This window comes from Silene latifolia, chromosome 1 (genome assembly GCF_048544455.1).
Source record: "Silene latifolia isolate original U9 population chromosome 1, ASM4854445v1, whole genome shotgun sequence".
In the NCBI taxonomy this organism is placed as follows: domain Eukaryota; kingdom Viridiplantae; phylum Streptophyta; class Magnoliopsida; order Caryophyllales; family Caryophyllaceae; genus Silene; species Silene latifolia.
In genome coordinates, this window is record NC_133526.1 from 88,357,996 (window position 1) to 88,370,978 (window position 12,983).

Genomic DNA, 12,983 nt, shown 5'->3' on the forward strand with positions numbered 1-12,983 from the left:
GCGAGCTGCCCCCTGGACAGTGGTAAGGGGCAGGATAGGAGGGAGGCCAAGGACAGGGATGGGGCCGCAGATGAAAGAGTCAATCTTCCATCGACTCCGACTATCGAACCACTTCATAGACCTCGCGTAGGCAAGATCCATAAAGCGTAGGTCAGGGTCAATAGGGGCCTCCTCTCGAGGGAAAAGATGAACTAGGCGGTTGGCGATACGTGTCACCAACCCACCACAAGCAATAGTGGCCAAAGTGCCCTCACTTATAGTCTGAAAGTGAGCGGCAGTCAAATAAGCGATGTTATAGATACGGGCTACCCGACTTTCAACGTTCGGATAGCCCGCCAAGATAGACAATTCAATGTTATTCACATTATTTGACTCCTTACGGCCGAAAATGGTATTACCCATTAGCCATAGAAAATAACGAAAAGGGGGCAAGTGGAGGGAAGTGCCCGTCCTCCTAGGCCCGTTCCACTCACTAATACATGACCACATGACTCGGTGAACATCAGAAGTTTCCGAGGTGTTACCCTCGAAATAAAGACCCAAAAATCCAGCAAAGTCGGCTAATGTCAAGGAGTATGTGACATTGAATAGCCGAAAAGAAATGCAAGGGCTACTCCTGTTGGCTTCAAAAGAAGCCTGGTCAAAAGCATAGGACGAGAAAAACTCAAGGGTCAAAATGTAATAAGTGAACTCAGCCATGTCCACAAGACCCGTCATTACTGTCCCATTTAGCAGGGACACAACAGACTCAAAACAACCTAATTTCTCTAAAATAGGTTTGTGAAGAAATCGGGTGGCTGTTACTTTCAATTTTGCGACAAAAAGGGCGAACTTGGCACGCTGAGTTGAAGAAGAAAAAGTAACCTGCGGATAGTCAGGTAGACTATCCGTGGTGTCCTCAATCATTAGCGGCGGACCCCGCGGCCGTTTGGCAGCTCCCTGGCTGGACTGCCCTTCGTACATCGCCTGCTTTCCTTTTGTCATCTTTGCTTCCTACAAACAACACATTAGCAACAAGCTTCCCATAAAAATGACAATTTATAAAAACCCGAAACAAAAATCAGAAATTGAAAACGGATTTAGGGTTTCGACAATTTGGGGGAAACTGATTTAAGCATCTTACAATTGCTAACATGGCTTGAAAATCAAGGGAAAAGGGTTGAAAAAGCAATTAAAGCATAAAAATTGGCAAGAAACTATCCCTAAATCGATTTTCCCCAATTCGATTTTTCCGTTTTAATGTAACAACTCGAAATTTGGGCATGAAAGTTCAGTGAAAATCGAATATAAAGGATGAAAATAGGATTAGAAACATACCTTTGATGAGAACTCGTGAATTTGAGCAAGAAAAATCGAGATTAAGGGGGATTTGCAGGGAAATCGCGAAAAAGGGGAAGAAACTAGGGTTTTTTCTCTGATTTTTGATTTTATGAAAGTGAATGAATGAATGAATAAAGTAGTAAAACTTCCCTTATGAGTTTGCATTCTGATCTCGCGCAGGGGTCGATCGACCACCTGACCTGGTCGATCGACCAGTCTTCACTTGTGCAGCTCTCGGGTTGTCGCGTGATGGTCGATCGACTACATGACCCAGTCGATCGACCAATCTCTCTTATACAGTAGCTTCTGCCTTTTCCTCCTCAGTTGATCGACTGAGTAACTTAGTCGATCGACTGCAAAAGCTGGCAATTAAACTCAAAATCGTCAAAAATTCATTTTGCCACTGCAATTTCCCGTTCTTCTCTCATGAATATTCAGTAAACCACCCTACGCACTTTGCATAAAATAAATTCCTGCAAAAATTCTCAAAGGCGCACATTTTGCAAACCAAGAAATTGTTGATTAAAAAGAAATAAGCTAAAGGTCCTAATGCAAATTAATTGAAATAAAACTGTAAAGTTCCTAATTACAAAGGTTTACAAGCCGGGTTGCCTCCCGGTTAGCGCTGGTTTAAGAGGTCCCGCACGACCTTTTTTACCTCAGTTTGCAGCTTCTAAAATTGGGTCAAAGTACAGTACTTCGACCTGCCCAACGAAATCGTCTGCACCGTGATAATGTTTCACATATTGGCCATTAACTTTGAACCTTTCTCCAGCAGAGGTCTCCAATTTAACTGATCCGAATTTTGTAACTGCTGTGACCGTATAAGGGCCAGTCCACCTGGACTCCAGCTTACCAGGAAATAAATGGATACGTGCGTTAAAAAGAAGTACCTTATCGCCAATATGGAACTCGCGCTTGATGATTCTCTTGTCGTGCCAGCGCTTTGTTTTCTCTTTGTAGATCCTAGCATTATCATAGGCCAAAGACCTAAATTCCTCCACTCATTCAATTTGTGTCATGCGTTTCTCACGAGAGAGGTTAGGATCCAAATTCAAATCACAAATAGCCCACCAAGACTTACGCTCCAACTCAACAGGTAAATGACATGTCTTACCATAAATCAATCGGTATGGTGACATCCCGATTGGCGTCTTAAACGCGGTTCTATAAGCCCATAAGACATCATCTAACTTAAGACTCCAATCTTTCCGTGATTTAGAAACAACTTTAGCTAAGACTTCTTTCAATTCTCTGTTAGAAATCTCAACTTGACCACTAGTTTGGGGATGATACCCCAAACCTCTACGATGTTGGACACCGAATTTAGTCAATAAAGCACTAAGTTGTTTTTCTTTAAAATGCATTCCCCCATCGCTAATGACAACCCTAGGGACACCAAAACGAGGGAAAATAATCTTTTTAAACAGTTTAATCACGGCCCTTGCGTCGCAATGGGGAGTAGCGATAGCTTCTACCCATTTGGACACATAATCTACAGCTACGAGGATATAGAAAATCTCAACCTCAAGAATGCCTACCTGTGGCAGCTCATGTCTCTTGGAAATATTCCCCGATTTTTGACAAGCATCGCACTCAGCAACAAAATTGCGACTATTTGCATGCAAAGTTGGCCAATAGAAACCAGATTGGAGTACCTTTGCCACAGTCCGGGACGGACCATGATGACCACCATAGGCAGAAGAGTGGCAAGCTTCTAGGATATCCTTCACCTCCCATTGAGGCACGCATCTCCGGATAAGACCGTCTGCGCATTCCTTGAAAACATAAGGATCATCCCAAAAGTATTGTCTAGCATCATAAGCGAACCGCTTCTTCTGCTGCCATGAAAGCTCGGGTGGTATCCTACCCGTCACAAAGAAAGTTAGCAAAATCAGCAAACCACGGAGGTGGATAAGACCCTGAAGTAGTAATAGCTAACAGACTCTCATCAGGAAAAGAATCATTAATAGGTAACGAATCCTCCCTTTCTATCAGCTGCAGACGAGATAAATGGCCAGCCACCACATTCTCTTCTCCTTTCTTATCTCTGATCTCCAAATCAAACTCCTGCAAAAGGAATATCCACCTCAAAAGCCTCGGCTTCGCATCCTTCTTAAGAAAGAGAGTCTTCAGCGCTGCATGATCAGTATAAACAACAACCTTAGAACCTAACAAATAAGATCAAAATTTATCTAAGGCAAAAACTACAGCTAAAAACTCCTTCTCAGTGGTATAATAATTGACTTGAGCCTCATCCAGAGTTCAGCTCGCATAGTATATGGCATTCAAAACTTTGTTCTTCCACTGTCCCAAAACCGCACCGATCGCATAATCGCTGGCATCACACATAATCTCAAATGGGAGATCCCAATCAGGCGGCTGAATGATTGGTGCAGAAACTAGAGCCTCCTTCAACCTGTTAAAAGCTAAAAGGCACTCATCGAGAAACTCAAAGACAAAGATCCTTAAGGAGCAATTGTGTAAGTGGTTTAGCAATTTTTGAAAAATCCTTAATGAAACGCCGATATAAACCAAATATGACCAAGGAAACTCCTCACTCCTTTAACATTCACGGGAGGAGGCAATTGCTCAATCACCTGCACTTTTGCTTTATCAACATGTATACCTTTATCAGAAATCAGATGCCCTAACACAACTCCCTCATTGACCATAAACTGACACTTTTCCCAGTTTAAAACAAGATTAAAATCAATACAACGCTGCATGACTTTATCAAGGTTAGCTAAACAACGATCAAAGTCATTACCATAAACTGAGAAATCATCCATAAATACCTCCATAATGTTCTCTATATAATCAGAAAAAATCCCCATCATGCACCTCTGAAAGGTAGCTGGGGCGTTACACAATCCGAAGGGCATCCTGCAGCACGCAAAAACCCCCCGTGGACAGGTAAAAGTGGTCTTACTCTGATCATCCGGATGAATAGGGATCTGAAAGAACCCTGAATATCCGTCTAGAAAATAGAAAAATTTGTTAGAAGCAAGTCTTTCAGTCATTTGGTCAACAAAAGGGAGGGGGAAGTGGTCTTTCTTGGTGGCGGCATTCAACTATCTATAATCAATGCACATCCGCCACCCTATCACTACTCGTGTTGGTATTAATTGATTTTTCTCATTTTTAACCACGGTAGTCCCTCCTTTCTTTGGAACTACCTGAACTGGGCTAACCCACTTGGAGTTGCCAACTGTATAAATAATACCTGCATCGAGTAGTTTCATCACCTCAGCCATAACAACTTCCTGCATCTTCGGGATCAACTTGCGTTGACCCTGTCTGTAAGGCTTGTGGCCTTCCTCCAGCTCTATTCTGTGCACGCAAATATCAGGGCTGATGCCCTTAATATCATCCAAAGAGTAACCTAAAGCCTTCCTGTTTTTCTTAAGCACACACATCAAAGCAGATAGCTGGTCATCATTAAGCTTAGCACTAACAATAGCTGGGTACTGCTCTGTATCATCTAGAAAAACATACTTAAGATTAGGAGGAAGTGGCTTACGCTCAGGCACCTTTACCTCTACAGCGCAGACAGAATCAGCTTCAATGGTATAACAAGTGTTTACCAAATTCTCGTTAGCCAGGCTCAAGAGCATCTCATCTTCTTCCTCTGTGAGCTTGTAGCTTTCCATTGAGGCTACCAAAGCATCTGGCTCCTCAGCATTCTCCGCTGTACTACCTGCACACTCATCTAAACGAGTTAGATCAGCTAAGGGGTCCTTGGCTAAGGATTCCCTCCAATTATAATTAACAGCCCTGTCAACAATATCAATGGAATAACACGTGTCATCATCAGCAGGTTCAGTAGCCTTACGAGCAAGACTAAAGTCAATGGTGTCATCCCCTACCTCTAAAGTAATGATTCCGCGTTTGACATCTATTACAGCTCTAGCTGTATGTAAAAATGGTCTACCTAAAATAATAGGTATCTGACTGTCCTCTGCAATGTCCAAAACAACGAAATCGACAGGAATAAAAAACTTACCCAATTGAACGGGTACATCCTCTAAGACTCCTAAAGGTCTCTGAGTCGATCTATTTGTCATCTGAAGTGTAATATCGGTCACCTTAAGTTTACCAATATTTAGCCTTTCGCAAACAGAGTATGGTATGACACTGACACTGGCCCCTAAATTGCAAAGGGCCTTTCTAATTTCATGGTTACCTATCATGCAGGAAATTGAAAAACTACCTGGGTCCTTTAATTTATGTGGTATATTAATTTGCGAAAGAGCATTGCATTCCTCCACGAAAGCAACATTACCATCATCATGAAAATTTCTCTTACGATTCAAAATGTCTTTCATAAATTTAGCGTAAGAGGGTACCTGGGTAATTAGGTCAGTGAAAGGAATGGTTACCTCGAGATTCTTGACCATCTCCAAAAACTTACCAAACTTGCGCTCCAGCTTAGTATTCTTTAAACGCTCCGGATACGGGACTGCAACACTGGTCGTAGGATCAGTGACCTTCGGCTTCCGTAAGTTTAAAACCTTCGTCAAATCATCAATAAGTGTAGAATCATGCAAACTAGTTGACGGATTTGCGTCCTGCACTGAAGACCCGGTCGATCGACCATTGGACTCGGTCGATCGACCAATCATGTTGGACGTGAACAGTTTCTTGTCAGAAACTGTTTCTTCAGGAACCTCAGTCGATCGACTGCTGTTGGTGGTCGATCGACCACCTGTGCTGGGCCTGAATAGTTTCTGATCAGAAACTTTTTCCTCAGGAATTCCGGTCGATCGACTGCTGTTGTTGGTCGATCGATCCGCTTGATCGCAATATAGTTCGTTTTCGCACCAGAATTTAAACTAGCCTCTTCATCATTTCCCGAGTCTCCTCTTGGCTTATCGGGACCTTCATAAGAGAGGCCACTTATGAGATTAATGGCATTAATCTTTTCAATTGGCCCCTCACATTTGCTTGAAGAATTGGCGACTTGCTTAGCCTCTATATTCTCCAACTGCTTCACAAAATTCTTTGTGGACTCAATCCCGGCTGCTTCTATTTTCGCCACTTGAACCAAAAGAGTTCGGACCATTTCTCTCAATTCCGCGGTCTCATCTGAATTATGGACAGGAATTTCAACTCTTTCCTTGGAAGCTTCAGAGGCCTCGAGCTTCTCGAGACGGGCATTAATAGAAGTAATGAGTTGTTGGAGCTTGTGTCCTCCACAAATTCGTGTGATAACATTTGTAAATCTCTTACAGGTTCACAAGGGTATACTTCATATATTTAATCAGTTGATTAACGTTTACCTAATAACGGTTGGCTTGCTAGAAAGTTTGACGTTATTATCATACAGATGGCGGTGATCAACTGGTCCCTAAAGGTCACGCTTATAGGACGTATTTGAGAAATGTGGTTATAGAAATATAATTACATTGATGCCCAAAATGACTAAAAAGTTAGTCAATGTGTTGATGAGATAATTATTTAATGAAAATTAAATAATATTAAGTTGAGATGAATTAACTGTCAATTCGTAAATTAAATATAATAAGTTATATTTAATTAAATATATATAAGGTTAGTTTGAAAGAATTAATCTGTTAATTCGTAATTAAATATAATCAGTTGTATTAAATATCAACAAGTTGAATGTGTCATAGTGGTAATAGTGAGGGTACACAAGCCAAGAGGTCATGGGTTCGATCCTCACTAGATGACAATTTAACACACTTTATATATTTTTGGAAAGACCAAAAATAAGGAAATTTAATTCCTTATTTTCGGATCACATTGGCCGAAATTAGGAGATGTAAATCTTTCCTAATTGATTTCGGATTTCGGTCTATATAAAAAGAAAGGTGGAGAATTATTTCTAACCTAATTTTTTTCTGACCTGCCTCCTCTTTCTCATCACAAAAAAAGCACAAAGACAATAAAAGTTTACAGAAAATTTTAGATTGATTTCTAGCATAATCAAAGGGTATATCTTAGATCGTCTTGGGTGCAACTAATAGGCGAATATCAATTTTGATATTGTTCTTAGGCCAATTTTGCAAGGACCCGAGGTTAATTCTAAATCTTTTTACTTATGCTTATGTATTTTATTTTATGACCATAGATCATCTTTATTATATCGTTATAATCCTTCATGTTAAAGGGAAGTATAAAGATTATTTCCACAATTTGTTGGAGCTGGTGTCCTCCACAAATTAGTGTGATAACATTTGTAAATCTCTTACAGGTTCACAAGGGTATACTTCGTATATTTAATCAGTTGATTAACGTTTACCTAATAACGGTTGGCTTGCTAGAAAGTTTGACGTTATTATCATACAGATGGCGGTGATCAACTGGTCCCTAAAGGTCACACCTATAGGACGTATTTGAGTAATGTGGTTATAGAAATATAATTACATTGATGCCCAAAATGACTAAAAAGTTAGTCAATGTGTTGATGAGATAATTATTTAATGAAAATTAAATAATATTAAGTTGAGACGAATTAACTGTCAATTCGTAAATTAAATATAATAAGTTATATTTAATTAAATATATATATATATAAGGTTAGTTTGGACGAATTAATCTGTTAATTCGTAATTAAATATAATCAGTTGTATTTAATATCAACAAGTTGAATGTGTCATAGTGTTAATAGTGAGGGTACACAAGCCAAGAGGTCATGGGTTCGATCCTCACTAGATGACAATTCAACACATATTATATATTTTTGGAAAGACCAAAAATAAGGAAATTTTATTCCTTATTTCGGTCAACATTGGCCGAAAATTAGGAGAGTAATATCTTTCCTAATTAATTTGGTAATTCGGTCTATATAAAAGAAAGGGAGAGAATTATTTCTACCCTAATGCTTTTTCTTGACCTTGCCTCCTCTTTCTCATCACAAGAACACAAAAAGACAATTAAATTTTACAGAAAATTTTAGATTGATTTCTAGCATAATCAAAGGGTATATCTCAGATCGTCTTGGGTGCAACTAATAGGCGAATATAAATTTTGATATTGTTCTTAGGCCAATTTTGCTAGGACCTGAGGTTAATTCTAAATCCTTTTACTTTTGTTTATGTATTTTATTTTATGACCTTAGATCATCTTTGTTAAATCGTTATAATCCTTCATGTTAAAGGGAAGTATACAGATTATTTCCCACATGAGTGTCACAACGGCACTCATTTCATCACTTTGCTTTCGTGATTTTCCACGTGAACTCCCAAACTCAGCTCTATGGACTGCCATTTCCTCAATAGTATTCCAACCTTTATTCTGACCGGTATTGTTTTGGAATCTACCATTCGCAGCTGCGTCCAGGATGACCTTGTAATCATCATATAAAGCATTATAGAATAAATTGCAAAGGTACCACTGCTGGAAACCATGGTGAGGGACAGACCGAACCAAATTCTTGAAACGTCCCCATGCTTCACAAAATTCCTCATCATTTCCTTGTTGGAAATTTATGATTTTACTTCTCAAAGCATCAGTCTTTGCAAGTGGGAAATATTTTTTGTAGAAGGCTAATGCTAGAGATGTCCAATCTGTGACTCCAGCTGCTGCCCTATCAAGGTAGTGGTACCAATCTCACACAGAATCCTTCAAGGAGTACATGAACATCACCCCCTTTACTTCATCCTGAGTCACCCCAGTAATGCACAGGTATGGAACAATGAGAGTCCGTGAAAATTTCCATATGCTTCAAAGGATCCTCGTCCGGTAGACCAGCAAACTGATTTCGCTCCACTAAATCGATATAGGAGGAACGAAATTCGAAGTGACCGGTAGTAGGGGTAGGTAATACGTGCCCCTTTGGAAGGTGCTGCTCTTTTGGCTGAAGATTGTCATATATCGTAGCCATATTCGCAAAACTGAGAGTACTCAAGCCTTTCTCTCAAAAACCTGTCTTCTAACTGTGCAAAAGCAAAACTAGAAGCAAGGGTAAGCAACGGCCTCAAGGAACCAAAGTTCCTTGAGACAAAAGAAATAAACTAAAAATAAAGCAAACAGAATTACACCGTCTCCCCGGCAATGACGCCAAAATTTGATAGCGTCGTTTTGTATCAAAATTTAATTTATAATTCCAAACTAAAACTATAGCTAGTGATAGTAAGGGTCGAACCACAGAGAGACAAGGTCAATTATATTTGCTATTTCCAGTCTATAAAAAGTAACAATTAAGTGGGGTGTTTGAAATTGTTTGATTCTACAAACTAATTGACAAAATAAGAGAACTCGCAAATAAGATAAAAGAGAGATTAGGAACTTCGGTTCACCATGGCTAAGGTCGGGTCAAAAAGGTAATAGAGGTCTTGTAAAACGGTCTCAGGGAACATGAGCAAGTCCTTCGATCAATGCTCAATAACCTTACGGTCTTCTAATTCCCAAGAATTTCTCAAAGCCTTCACTCAAAGGAAATTCCAAACCCAATGAAAACCTAACCTACTAATCTTTCAATCTAGCAAGACGGGTTTATCAAAAGATAATAAGATCGATACGAAAGAATTCATACTAACAAAACAACCCTAATTTATGACATGGTTCACCTCGTTCCCAATCAATAAAATTAGCTATGCATAATTAAAACTATAACAATTGCAAAATTGACAACAAAGAATACGTTTGACATGATTGAATTGAATTAAAGACAAAAGACAAGAACTGAATTGCTGAAATTAAATTGGTAACAGCAAGAATTGAATTAACAAGAAATTAAAGAAGAAGGAATTTTCATAAAAGCTTACTAATTAAATGATGAATAAAGCAATTGAATTCGGGATTCGTCGTCCCTCTTTCTTGTCTCCAAACTAGATCTAAAACTGAGTTCTTCAATAATAAAAAAGCATAACCTAAATTATTCTGCGTTCTACTGATAAACGATGCCAAAAGTTAATTACAATTGGGCCTTTAAAAAGTCTAACACGAAAAATCAATCTCAGCTGCGCGGCGATCGACTAAGGGGCATGGTCGATCGACTGGTCAATGCAGTGCAGTAGCCTCTGCTGAAATCCCACGGTCGATCGACTGAGCAGGTTGGTCGATCGACCAACTTAGCTATGCAGCAACTCCTTCTTTCTTCAAATCAGCCACTTCACTTCAATGTACGCATCCCGAGGTGAGTGAGTCCGAACTCCCTTCTTCTAAGCTTCCCTGAAGTTGCCTCCGGAGGACGATTTAGGCTTGATTTAGCTCACTTCCACTCATTCCTACAATAAATCATAGAAAATGCAAAGTAAACCGTTTCGGGAGAAATAGTAGTTTTAAGCTAACGAATATGCATGGAAATACGTGCCAAAACTGCAAATAAAGTGTATTGAATATGCACGTATCACAATGGCAAGGAGCTCTTTCTCGGTGGTATCATAGTTCACTTGGGAGGGATCAAGAGTCTTGCTTATATAGTAGATGGCATGTAGATCTCTCCCTGCCCGTTGGCCAAGAACCGCTTCAACGGCGTAGTTACTAGCATCACACATAATCTCGAATGGTAATTCCCAATTTGGAGGTTGAATGATCGGTGCCGAGATTAGTCCTTCCTTGATTCTATTAAAGGCTTCAACACACTCATCAGTGAAATGGAATTGGGCATCTTTAAGTAAGAGTTGAGTGAGGGGTTTCGCTATTTTTGAGAAGTCTTTTATGAAACGGCGATAGAAACCCGCGTGACCGAGAAAACTTCTCACCCCTCTAAAATTTACGGGAGGTGGGAGTTTCTCTATCACCTCAACCTTAGCTTTATCGACTTCGATGCCCTTTTACGAGATTAAATAACCCAAAACAATTCCTTCATTGACCATGAAGTGACACTTTTCCCAATTTAAAACAAGACTAACATCTTCACACTTTTGTAATACAAGAGAGAGATTATGCAAACATGAGTCAATGTCTTTTCCATAAACGCTAAAATCATTCGTAAAAACTTCCATTATGGTCTCTAGGTAATCGGAGAAGACACTCATCATGCATCTTTGGAAAGTGGCGGGGGCATTACACAAGCCAAAAGGCATCCTCCTATATGCAAAAGTACCATAAGGGCATGTGAAGGTGGTCTTGTGTTGGTCATCCGGGTGTATAGGGATTTGAAAGAATCCCGAATACCCGTCAAGGTAGCAAAAGAACTTGTTGGAGGCTAACCTCTCAAGCATTTGTTCAATGAATGGTAGGGGAAATGAGCCATTCTTGTTGTGGAATTCAATTTTCGATAGTCAATGCACATACGCCAACCGGTGATCTTCCTTGTGGGTATTAGCTCATTCTTTTCTTTTGTCACTACCGTGGTATCTCCTTTCTTAGGCACCACTTGAACGGGGCTAACCCACAAAGAGTCCGATATGGGATATATGATTCTCGCATCAAGTAATTTCATAACCTCTCCTTTGACAACTTCTTACATGTGGGGGTTTAATCTCCTTTGAGATTGAATGGTAGGTCGATGGTCCTCCTCTAGATGAATTCTATGCATACAAAAGTTGGGACTTATCCCCTTAAGGTCATCTAGACTATAACCTATAGCCTTTTCATGTTGCTTCAACACATCAAGCAATTTTCCCAATTGGTTTTTATCAAGTTTTTCATTAACAATTACGGGTTTGGTCTTAGATTCATCAAGGAAAGCATATTTCAAATTTGGGGGAAGGGGTTTTAAAGTTGGAATTTGTACCTCACTTTCCTCCTTTGAAGGTTCATTGAGAACTTGCTCCATTTCCATTAGACACTCCATTCTCATAGCATGTTCAACTTGTTCTTCATGCTCATCAATTTCGTCATACTCAAATTCCATGACAAATTCTTCTTGCTCTTCGACTTGTAAGATGTCTTCTAGGATTGATTGCTCATGTTCTATAGGTTGATATGCCTCCATAAGGATGTTATGTACTAATTCGGATTGCTCATGAGTAAGTTCTTTGTTAGCTAGAGCGGCCTAAAAAAGATCTACTTCTAATTCCCAATGCATATTTTTGGCCTTACTTGCTTCCAAGGCTTCCAATGCTTGCATGGGGTCTTTGAAGAAAGGTATACTTAAGTGGTCCTCAACAAAACAATTTATAAAATCCATCTTGCAAAATATCGAACAACTTGAAAATAATTAGAACAAACCTTGAGGAGTTTTACTTCCCCAAGGCAACGAAAGACACAATTAATAACAATCTAAGAAAATCAAATCAAGTTAACACCGTCCCCGGCAACGGCACCATTTTTGGTCGGGTTTTAAATCACTCGGAGCTTTACTTTTCGGTTACTTGTCGTTAGGAGTGTACCTAGACCAAAAAAATATTTATAACTTCACAAACAACTCTACTATTAGTAAAGAGGCAAGTAAAGGTTGGATCCCAAGGGACGGGTATTGATGTAGGATTTTAGATTGCAAGTAGCGGTGTCTAGGGGTATCACGATTTGGGGTTGAGATGAGAAGATCACTAAACTAAATAGCAATAAAAGTAAACAAGCAAGATGATTAAAAAGGGATGTAAACAATTAATTGAAAGCACTAGGGTGTCATGGGGTCATAGGGGATTCATGGGAATTGATCATACAAACATATTCTCAAATTATAAGCAAGCAATTATTGTTGTGATGGATTGAGTTGGTTTATATCTTACAATCCTAGGAAGGTTTGGGTCCCGGAGCCAAATCGATTATATTGTAAAACACCTATAAGTCGACTTAATCCTCCC

The 12,983-nt window shown here is 39.6% G+C and overlaps 1 non-coding gene across 1 annotated transcript; it reads left to right on the forward strand.

Moving 5' to 3' along the window:
- Positions 1-8,686: 8,686 nt before the first annotated feature.
- LOC141620783 (small nucleolar RNA R71) lies at positions 8,687-8,795 on the forward strand. The gene has a single exon (XR_012532038.1). It is a non-coding gene; the product is annotated as a small nucleolar RNA R71 (small nucleolar RNA).
- The last annotated feature ends 4,188 nt before the right edge of the window (positions 8,796-12,983 follow it).